Source organism: Anas platyrhynchos, chromosome 22, assembly GCF_047663525.1.
Source record: "Anas platyrhynchos isolate ZD024472 breed Pekin duck chromosome 22, IASCAAS_PekinDuck_T2T, whole genome shotgun sequence".
Taxonomy (NCBI): Eukaryota; Metazoa; Chordata; class Aves; order Anseriformes; family Anatidae; genus Anas; species Anas platyrhynchos.
In genome coordinates this window covers 10,924,044-10,936,128 of record NC_092608.1, presented here as the reverse complement: position 1 = coordinate 10,936,128, position 12,085 = coordinate 10,924,044, and positions in this window count along the sequence as shown.

Sequence of the window (12,085 nt, the reverse complement as noted above, 5' to 3'; positions counted from 1 at the left end):
GAAATGATGCTTCAGGTCATAGTTTGATCTGTGGAATTATGAAACTCCTTGTGGTATTTGATTAAGGAGGCATTGGGGAGGCATTGGGGAGGCAAGGACAATCCCCAGACAAGGACTGTATATCTCGAAACAAGACGCTGCAACTCAGGATAAGGAAGCGGTAGACAGACAGAGAAACAAATGGAAGGACTATGAATCTCAAAACTGGACATTGGAATTCATTATAAAGATACAACAACTGGAAGAATTAGCAACAACCAGCGCTTGCAATTAAGAAAAATGCCAACTCAGCAGATTCCTGACCAAAGGTGAAAAGTACACTGTGAGGAAGACTCGGGGTCTTCCTCCCAAAGACCCCTGCCCACATCCCAAAGACCCCTGCCCACAATTCTTGCGAGGCTCTACGCAGGTGCAAGGTGCCAAAAGGCTAATTAGCATGAGAAGCGAGGGAAGGCGGGGATAGGTAAGGAATATGTATAGGCGCTTGTAGAATATTGATAGATTGATTGTATAAATTCAAGACTGCTTTCCGCCTTGGGTATGCACGATAGGTGGAGAGATCCCCTGTGCATCATCCAGCGCTGCAATAAAGACTATACCACTTAAAGGAATTCCGGCTTTGATCTTTGAATCATATTTGAACACTTTCTTTCTGTGATCAAAAAGCTTCCTTAAACACAGCCTCAAGCTCAATTACACCAGTGTGTTTTTAATTTTCTACGGCTGGTTATTTCTATAGCAATACAGAATAACACTGCTCATAATTCCTGAGGTGGGGGGAACTATACCAGCCTCTGAAAGGGTGCTAGCAAGCACCTCTAATTAGCTGAAAGCTTTTGAGGTATCAGCCCATTGTTTTTTCAGGGAGGGGGGAATGGGAGCCATACTTTGAAACTGAAGTGCTAGGTGCTTAATAAAATGGGTCTGCCAGAATTGTAGGTGTGGTGCTAAAATATGAAGCCTGGCATGGTGGTAGGCCTTGGTGAATCACTGGATCCATCTTTAGGTGTTGCAGAAGTGGGATAATTTGATCCTGCTGTAATATGAATAATATTGAAATGTCCTACCAACTGAATTAGCAATGTTAACAACTATCTGCGACTCAACTAGAAAATAACCTGCAATCTCATGTATTTGCAATTCACTTTATAAACTCATTGCCATCCATGATGATGATGATGATGTAGAAACACCGAATTCAGGAATAAGGTTTTGTAAATTGATATCATGTTGTCACTGTAGTATTTCAGTGAATTGGAACAGCAGAATTCCATGGGTAGTACTTGTTAAATGTACTTGTCAGCTGGGCTCTTAATTGCATGCCAACTACGATAAGACAGCAAAGGTATACTTACTGGTGTATTTATATTGGTGTATTTATAGACGAAAGAAGGGAGTTTGCAGCCACTTTATGTACCTGTGTAGAGGTTCAGCTACGTGTAATTGTTTTCAGATTGTATGTGCAAAAAGAAGGATTTGGCAGCATTAGCCACTGCTGCCACTGTACAAATAAAGACTGTTGTGCCGTTGTACTGTTTACATTAACTATAAATACACCACAGTAGAGAGAGACTAGAAATTCCAAGCTTTTACTGAAGAGTCATACTATAGTTCTTTTTTTTTTTTTCTTAAGCCAAGCACAGCAGGGAGTCTGCAGACAAAACTTTGAGTGTTGTCTGCTTTAGAGCAACATCCAGCATCATAAGTTCTTGTGGAACATGACTGAGCACTTTTATCTGGTGCTTTTTCTTGCTGTAAAGATGCACCTGTAATCTTTTCTCTGAGCTTCAAGTTTCAACATATTTCGTGTCCAGCTAGTAAGAGCATGAAGTCTCTCAACTTTAACTGATTTCCTCAGCTGGTTAACTATATAGTTATTTAGCATTAAAATATTTGTCAATGTATGCACACGTGTGCATATGTGCACAGTCTTGTCTGCACAAAGATCCAAATGTATCCTGTTCTGTCATTTAAAGAGTGACAAATATGAATTACTTATGATGTAGATATGATTGACCTGTATTTTCTAGATACATAGTTGTGGTCTGATCAGCTAATCTGAATATCAGCATCAAGTAGATTCACAGCTCAATGGCCGTTTTCTCCTAAGATGACCAGCTTCATTTTCTCTTCTTTTGAGAGAAATGGAGTTGAGTAACTTTGTGTGACGAGAATGCTCTTTTCTGTAACCTTTTTGTCTCCTGTAAACTTAAGAGTAGAGCATGGTTCTTTCATCTCTGAAAAGTGAAATGACATATTCCTTTTAAATCATTATTTTGGGGAATGGTCTCTGCCATGCTATTGTTGCATGTTGACATACCTGAGTATATATGGAGCACCTATACAATTTTGGACTGGAGAAATTCTGGAGTTAAGTGGTAAAGAGAGCCTGTGGAAACTTCTGCAGAGTCTCATGTTCTTTTGTAATAGTACTTAATAAGGAACAGATTTGTAGGTTATCTAAGCAGATAACTCAAGAACTTGTTTCAAACTCTAAAGATTCCTTTTGAACAGTAATTTCAAGAAGTATGTATTATCTCACTACACCGCTGTCATAATATGTCAGCATATCTAGATGTCTGTTTTCTATGAAATTTGTAATCAGAGATGGATATCATCACTTTCAATACTCTGCTAATTGACCAAACTCTGCATGGAAAAACTGCAGTTGGACAAACATAGATATACCCAGGATCTAGCTTTAATGTTAGGTAAATGATTTGATCTTTAGAATGGTGTCCCAGGGATGTACATGTTGCTTTTAGCTACAGGCAACAACAGAAGGCATAAGTGTTGCTTAGTTCCGTCTCCCCCCAGCGTATCCTCTGTGTCTTGCTGTAAGAACAGGTGAACTTGATGTTTGTGGACGGTACCAGCTGAAATGCTGGGTTCACCTCCCTGTGGAGAAAACTGCTTGCTGAATCTCCAGTGCATTGCAAACAAAATTAAACTTCTTGTAAAAGAAGAGATAAGGCTGCTTACCCCAAACTGGAGCTTGCGTATGTGTATTATCTACTTCATTTTTAAATTGTGTTTGTCAGGCTCTGGGGATGGCATCTGAAATAGTTTTTAAGCACTAAATTATTCTATTCTATTCTATTGTGTCTTTTTCCGCCCAGAACATGAAGACCAGCTTCTTTTAGAGCCACCTTTTTTTTCCACAAAATCTCTCAAGAGCGAATGTATTAGCCTAAAATGTGTTTGGTAGATTGTTTTTTTTTTTTTTTTTTTTTTTTTTTTTTTTTTTTTATGTAATTCTTCTTTATTTACCTAAGGTAATACAGTGTAGTCAGTTACAATATAAATAAATTATACTGTATCTTTTTGATTTCTCCCTCATTCCCCCAATTCCAGCCCTGTCTTATGCTTTTTGAGCCAAAAAAAAAAAACACTTCTGTGGTTTAATGATATGAATTATTGCTTGTTTGATCAAACAATGTTTTCATTCTACCTTCTGTGCTACTTTCCCAGGAAACTGATAATTAAAAGAAGCCAGCTCAGTAGAATTTCAGACATGGCAATGGAATCTGCTCTAATCAGTTCAGTCCCTACCACTGCATCTCGTTTTGCCTTACTACAACTGGAAAGTGATACGGATTCAGAGCCTGGAAAAGGCAGAAGTGGCCGACGTGCTGGTAAATCTCTAGCTTCAGGGTGTAGATCTATAAATGTGAAGAAAAGAGAGAAAAGAAGAAAAAAGAGAGAACAGCAGCAGAGTGAGGCCAATGATGTAAAGGGATTGTATTTTCAACAGTGAGTAAGGTTGTTGTCTCATCAAGAGTTTTTGCTGTCCCTGAAAAGTCATTGGTTTTGGTTTTCCCTGTGAAAGAAGAACTACTTAATCACAGATTACATCTTTACATTGTCCTGTCTTCTGTTTCTGAAAAGTACTTGCATGCTTTAGGGAACTGAAGCTGGAAATACACCCTTTTGTTTCAGTCATTTCACAGCTTAGCTTTCTAAATGTCTCTTTGTTTATCAAGTCTTTAGGGTGGAGTAAGCTCTGTGCACTTACAAATTGCTAAAGCAGTGTTCCATGTCATGAATGGGACCGACTCGGTCTTATCTGTTGTTTTTCATATACAAATCTGACAGAATCCGTTCTTCTTTTGCTCCTTGAGCTCTGTCGGCATTGTGTCTACAGATGTGTCTGTGTGTGGACGTGTGCCTGGGCACTCCCGGCGGCTGCTGGGCCAGCAGCTGCGAGCAGTTGTGAGCGTGGCTCGCCTACTTGGAGACCGCTTGTGTTTGAGGGAAAACTCAGCCTTTACCGCTGAGCTCCACCGGAGCCGTGAGGAGACGCTCTCCTCCATGACGAGCGCGGCGATGGAAGCCGCATTTCGCACCCCTGCTTTGACCACAAGCAGACGGCCCCCTCCACCCTCCCCAGGACTCGAGGGCGAGCTGTGCGCGTCCCTGGGGGCCGGGGGCTGCCCCCCGGTGTCCCCTCACACCCACCCCTCAACCCCCGCTCCGCCCGCGCCCTCCTGCCGCGGGGGGCCGCTGTGCGCGGCGGGGCGGCGCCGCCGAAGGTTGCGGCCGTTGCCTAGCGAGGCGCTGTCACCAGCAGCGCGGGCGGCCCAGGCGCGGCCCGCCGGCCCCTCAGCCCGCCCGGAGGCTGCCTCCCGCCGCCCGGAGCAGGTTTGGAGCGGGGAGCGACGGGGCCGGGGCCGGGGCTGGGGCTGGGGGGAGCCGCCCCACAGCGCCGCTGAGCCGGCATTTTGCTTGGTGTTTGTTTGAGGAAGTAGGAAATGGGATCTCTCCCCTCCTCCGCCCCTCCCCTCCCGCGACTGGTTTGGGTGTCATTTTGGGAGGGGGGGGGAGTCAGTAAGTTTTCAGTATCTGCTCGTGATTGCCGTGCCCTTTCTGAAATGAGCAGGATTTCAGGCTCTTGCAAAGCCTCCTTGACTGAGAATCAGCAAGAGAAGAGCAGAAGATGTGTTTGGGATCCGGCAGCATTTGATACCCATCGAGGCTTTGGAGTGTTTCTGGTAGACATTTGTAAAGAAATCCTATTCGATGCTTCTTCTTGTGCTTCAGAATTAATCCGTGGGGGGCAGTATAAGGAGCCATGGTTGCTGAAATATATAACTAATAAAAAATAGTTCCATATGGGCATAAACAGACGGATTAAAATCAGAGGAATGCTTGGTGTGTAGTAATCACAACTATTTAAAATCATACCCCCCATGTAAGCAACACGACAGCTTTCTGTGCTTCTGAAATTCTAAATACTTGGCCCTTGTAAGCAGAAGATGGCTTTCAAGCACGTGTGTGTCTATAGGTATTAATTCCGGATAAAAAGGTTTTTTTGAATAATTTCTGTTGCCTATGCATCGGTACTGTAGCAGTGAGAAAATAAGGTTCATTGTAAGTCTATGCTTTATCAAGAGTTCATTAACAAGATCTTACAATATTGTTGCTTCATCCGGCAGTATAACGTCCAAACAGAAAGTCTGACCACTTTCAGACCAAAGGTTAAGTCTGCTAGCTTAGAAGGTAATAGAAGCAAAATTAGTTTCTGCACTGGTTTAACAGTTGTTAACATATCTGCTTTTTTATCACAGTTCCTTTCCAGGGTGTAATGTTGCTTATGTGCATCACTCTTCATGCTGATAAATATTTTAAATTACAAACAAACTTTGATTATCATACTTATCCACTTATCCAAAGCATAGAGAAGCATAACTAGAAACATGGGAAAATGATATGCATAAAAGCAACAGACAAATGCAGCAAGCATAATTTAGGTGATTTAAAATGTAAGGATTTGGACCTAAGAAATATTCTGCCAAAAGTCTGTAAAAGTTGGTTTTATTATTTACTGAACTATAAAATACAAAGTTTAGAAATGTAAATTTTGCACAGTGCAGATGACACACGATGTGAAAGTAAGCAAGTCACTATCACATTCCTTCAGAGACTGATGACGTCTAGTTGCATGATAAATGTGCCTTAGGGAGGCTGTGGTAAGCTCTCATAGGACTAACATGAAGATCAGTGTTTGCCTTGTGGCCAGCAGGTGTTGGAATAATTCGTTAAGTTTTCCTTTAAGAGCACTGTGTAAAAACAATAAGGCTATGCAAAGGAATAGTAAATGTTGTGAAATAAAAGGAAGCTGATTATGCTAGGTGAAAGGCCACAATCTCCTTTAAGCACCTGCAAGAACAACTGCAAAAATGGTGATGTTTATAAAGTAGCCTGCTGGGACTATAATGAAGATGTCAAAACCTCAGGCGGGCAGCCTTTCTTTAGTCCCCTTAAACCATCTGTGGATAATGTGTGGAGGGGGGGATGATCTCACAAACCATGTAATCACAAATTTCGTGTCTTTTAGTCTCTTAAAACAAATATAAAAACAAAGATCAAAGCCACCATCTAGACTGTGCTGATTGACTTTTTGAAGAACAGCCCAAAGCTAGCATAAGCAAGCATTCAGAGTTCTAAACAATCAGTATCAAAAAAGACTAAACAAGAACATGTTTATCTACCAAATATCTTCTTGTATCCTTTTTCTGTTTAAATCTTCAGCCAGCTGGACATTCAATTTATTGAAAGCATGCCTTCATTTACTAAGAACATGAGTATATTCTTATGGATATGAAAATATATATTTATAGACAAAGTAGAGAGAAAATACATAACATACATTTCAGCTGTACATAAAATGAGGCAAATGGCTGAGAAAATATGTACTCAGGCAATGCATCAGCTGGTTATCTTTATTTTTTCTTTTTTTTCTTTCTTTTTTTTTTTTTTAAATGGGAAGTTTTTATTACAACTTATTACATAGCTTGTAAAGTAATGTAAAATCTCTGATGTAAAGTCTTATATTTCATATTGAAATGCAAAGAACCTGGAATTAAAACTACCACTTAAAGATGATATTTTTATGGAAACTTGAATCCTATCACTGTTTTTGATTCGAAGTGTTCTGAATCATTATTTCTCATAATTACATGCAAATTAACATCTCATATGAACACATGGATTTCTATTTTATTTCATTAAGAGACAGAAAATAGCAATCACAAACAAAAAGTAACTGAACTCTTTCCAAAGTCTGAAAGTCTACAGACAAAATTTGCTTTGGTCTTTCAATAACCCAAGCACTTGCCCAAATTTTTAATCTTTCTGGATCCTGCTTCTCTGCAAGTCTTCCAATGTTTTTGCTAGACATAGCCTGATTTCATATGGCAATAAATATTTAAAACAAGAACAGACCCAAAAGCACAGATTTCCTGCAACAGACACCGAGATTTAACTCTGAGTTTTTCACTAATCCAGGAGCTCCAATCGTCAAAAATAATTTACAGCCTTTTTTGTCTTGGTCCCTCATTAGCTATGCTAAATGTCCTTGGCATCAAGAAATGAAGTAGCCATTTGCTCACTGTAGTATCCTTTGAATGGCTGTAAACCAGTAACATCAGGAAAGGTACTGCTTTGCCTCATTAGATTTATTGAACTAGCAGGGAACCATTCTGTTGCATGACTGAAGTCACTATTTGACTAAGTAAACATTTAATGTATTTTAACTAATGTTTCATGCCTACTCACAGCTTACAACTATTGCAACTATATATTTCAGCCATTTTCCTTTTTTTTCCATAAGTGCCTCTGATTTTCTTCAGTCTAAACAAGACAAACTATAAAAAGGTCTTGCTCTGCCAAACTGCCAACCTGCATTGGTAATTTACATATTAATAATTACATACATAAAAGAGTAAAGCATTACTTAGCACAATTCATTAACAAAAAGCAGTTTGCATGTTGCCAGAGTTGAACATCACACAAGAATTGCAAGACCTGTCGCCTTTACATTAATATGCAATGCAGGACTTCAGCAGGTGCTCTACCTCCTGAAATCATTTTCATGAACAATTCGTCATGAAAAGTACTCTGATGGAAATATAATTTGCAATAGAGACCAGTGAAAAAATCAGATGTTGTCTCTGGCAACTGTACCAAAATTTCCAGTCACTTGTATGGGTCAAAAAAAAAATTAAATCCAGTTCCATACCCTCACGTCAAATAAAAAGATAAACTTATTAAGTACTGTCCATAAGGATATGAGTGTTTTTATCTGCTTTTCATGAAAAACAAAGAAAGAAAAACACACACACCCTATCCCAAAGTATCACCTCTCCTAAGGCTTGAAATTTGCTTTTAATTGAAGTTTTAACACATCTGTGCTCCATTCCTACCTCATCTCTGTGTGCCAATGGTGTCCATACAGAAATACATACTTCATAAGAGAAAAAGATGATGACAGTTCCCTTGATCAATTTTTAGCAGGCTCCTCTAGGCAGCTGTAGCTTTAATCCCAGAGTCAGAAATTAAGACTAAATCTGTGAAGAAGTGCATTAAACAAATTTCACCCACTATGAGGGTGGTGAGGCAGTGGTACAGGCTGCCCAGAGGAGCTGTGGGTGCCCCATCCCTGGAAGTGCCCAAGGCCAGGCTGGATGGGACTTTGAGCAACCTGGTCTGGTGGGAGGTATCCCTGCCCATGGCAGAAGGGGTGGAACCAGGTGGTTTTAAGGGCCCTTCCAATGCAAACCATTCTGTGATTCTATGAATTGTTGGAACTGTACTGTAGCATTCCAGCCAAGCTTTGTGTACTGGGTACACATGGTAAGGGTTTGGCTGCAGGGGTGAGCAGAGCCCAGCAGCTGCCTCATGTCAGAGCAGAGCTAGCTCCGGCCGGCTCCAAAAGGTTCTGGCTGCTGGCCAGAGCTGAGCCAGAAAGTTTAAATCACGAATTTAAACTTTCCACTTACCACAGCAAACTTCTATGTATGTCACCTGTTGGTTGCTTAGATCTCTTCCTGATGCACAGTAGCGCAAGGCTCAATTTTAAAAAGTCCCTTATTAGGAAACCAGGATGAATGTGACAAGGAGGGAACAGTTTATCACTTCATTCTTTCTCTAACTATCTCCCATTCTTCACTTCTAGGGCAGGACGCTCAATTCACTATAAGCAGTAAAAAAAAAAAAAAAAAAAAAGGCAACAGGCTGTAGCCACCAGGAAAAAAACAGCTATGATGGAAAGCCTTCAAGGTAAATCATTAGCTCCTAGACCTTTTTAAGTCCAGTCAACTGATCTCGTCATAAAATGAAGATGAAAGACATGGTCAATACAAATTCAGAAAATGGTAGAACAATCTGTTTCTTCAGACACAGAACGTCTGCATCCAGCTAGTTTGCAAGTAATCCAATGTGCACAGGAGGATCAGGTGGAGCAGTCAGTTTACTGCAATACTACTTTTCTCAACTTATAACTTTGTAAGTGCCTTGTTTTATCTCTGCTTGTCAAGCCTTTTGTACCAGGTATGTTTTTGTACCGTGCCTTCTGCCTATTCAGGAGAAAGCAGAATGATAAGGACAATATGCTTGCTTGCCTACTGCATGCTACAGTAGACAAATCATGGAAACCTTAAACATGGAAGTTAAAATTTTCATGAACGTCTTAAAAACAATAATAGGAAACTTCTTTAATAGTTGCTATGATCAATCTAAGCACAACTTTTAATTTCCAGACCACTTGTTTTCAATTTTTCATTTCTAGACTATGTCTTTCTAACTGTGGGATGGGAAGTGGACAATAAAATTAAAAAGAATCATGGATGGATTGAAGATAAATTAATACTGATGAAGATATATTTTTATTAACAGGCTGTGAGCTGTGTCTATTTTCAGATTAAAGTTTGCTATAAAAATACGAAGCCAGCATAAGTTTAAAGCCTTCAAATATATTTTGGGTATTTGCATAATTACACTTGCAAATTAAAATTCCACTATTAAATACATATATATACAAGCACACCTTTTTATTACTTTTTTTTTTTTTTTAATGGGTTGGCACTGGACATTTTCTGTAACAAATCTTTAAATGACGTTTAGATGTAGAGCTTAGTGATATGGTTTAGTGGAGGACTTGTTAGTGTTAGGTCAGAGGTTGGAATAGGTGATACTGGAGTCCTCTTCCAACCTAGATGATTCTGTGATTTTGTAAAATATGAATGACCGTGATTTTACCACACTTATTACAAACAATTAAATATCATGCCAAGTTTATTACATCAAGGCACATATCTTTGTTGAAGAAGATAACCACAATGCAATTTTAACATTTAAATGATAGTACCCAGCACCTCAATTAACCTAGTGCTCATGGCACTGAAAGGAAAAAAGAAAGACAAAGAACTCCATATGCATCTGCACATTTCTTAGCAAACAGCAAATTAATTCTGAGTGAGCAGTTTTGAAGTTAGATACATCATGCATTTGTGTCTCTTGGTAAGAAGTCAGTTTCTCTCGTATGCACGGTTGAGCTACAAAATAAGGAATTACCAAGCACCTGACCTGTTGTATGTCCACACAGATATGGAAATCAAGCTGAATTGTTTGCAGTTTCTATCTTTTCTAGAAACCCTAACAGAACGCAATGAGGATAACACAGGTTTAATTCCTATTTTCCAGACAAATGGCAGTCCTCCCTCTAACATAGTCTATACTTACGGGTTTAGCTTTAGACAAGTGTACTTCAGAGAACTGAAAGGATTGGCCATCTTAATGGTAACAAAGGAATTTCTCAGAATTACTGACCACAGAGATTCATAGGAGCAAAGAGTAAGAAAAGATTTTGTAAAGGTTTGTGTACTCTAGGAGACCACAATCTCTTTGTCCCCTCCCCCCCCCACCGCTATAGCCAGAATTGCAAATGGCTCTGTAAATGTTATGGAGAGCTTTTCTGAAATCAATTCTAATAGCTTTGAATATAACTATAATCAGATTTTGTTTAAAGCTCTTGATATGTTCTTTGCACAGGATGGCTATCGGGCACATATAATTGAACATTATATAATAAAGAAAAAATACATTGGCTTTTTGTTCTAGGCACTAGTTTCCATGGACTACTTCTCATTGTATATTACCATTTTCATAAAAGCAGCTCCAAACAGTTGCAAAGACTTATATATGTAGTCATTTTTTTGCAACGCCCACAAGCTTTAACATTTCAGTTGTTCAGAATCTTACTGGCCTATGCCCCTTTCCCCAACAAAGGAAATAAGGGCACAAAAATAATTTCTCTTCTTGTTTTCTAATGTCTTAGAACAACACATATTCTACCTACACCTGAAGAGGCAACAAGTCACCAAATTTCAGGAAGCATAAAGCATTTAAGCAGGGAAGTCATGCATACACTATTTGGCATGTGTGAAAACCATTCAATTTCAAACATTCTTATCTGTATGGAGAATTTAGGCACTTCAGCAATTCCATGCAAATGGTCCAATACTGCTTTCACCATGTTCTCTCTTAAATAATGTTAACCTCATTCATCTCCAGAATCACAAAATTGGTGCAGTTTACTAAAATTTTGAATGAATTCTCCACCTATTTCCAACACTTGCTTGGAAACAGAGCTGAGAGTGACACCTTACCAAATATGTTTCATTTAGAAAAGATTAGAAGACAAAACGTAAGTTTACTGCAAGGAAGTACATAAATTTTAAATTAGTTAGAAATATTAGTACACACAAAAAGCAATATACTATTTTGAATAAATTCCTGGTGCATTACTAAGTAACTTTAGGTAAAATAATGTTTATCTAAGAGAAACACGGAATTGCTTTACAGGCAAGGAGTAACCTAAAGAGGGGAGGCTTAGTTTAGATATAAAGAAGAAATTATTTGCTCTGAGGGCGGAGAGGTACAGCAACAGGTTGCCCAGAGAAGCTGTGGATGCACTTACCCACAGAGAAGATGTGGAACACTTCCCCACCCCTGGAAGTATTCAAGGCCAGGCTGGATGGGTCCTTGGGCAACCTGGTCCTTGGGCACCAGGGAGGTGTCCCTGCCCTTGTCAGGGGGCTTGGAACTCAATTATCTTTAAGGTACCTTCCAAACCAAACCATTCTATGATTCTGGGATTCTCACATCCTCTTTCCTTACTACCCTTTTGGAAGTCAGTACTCCTCAGACAGCTGCAGGCCCTCTTTCAACTTACATTTCTGGGAACAAAAACAAATTTTCATGTTGAATTTATGTCTCACTTTTGAGTATTTGGGCTCCTCAGTGT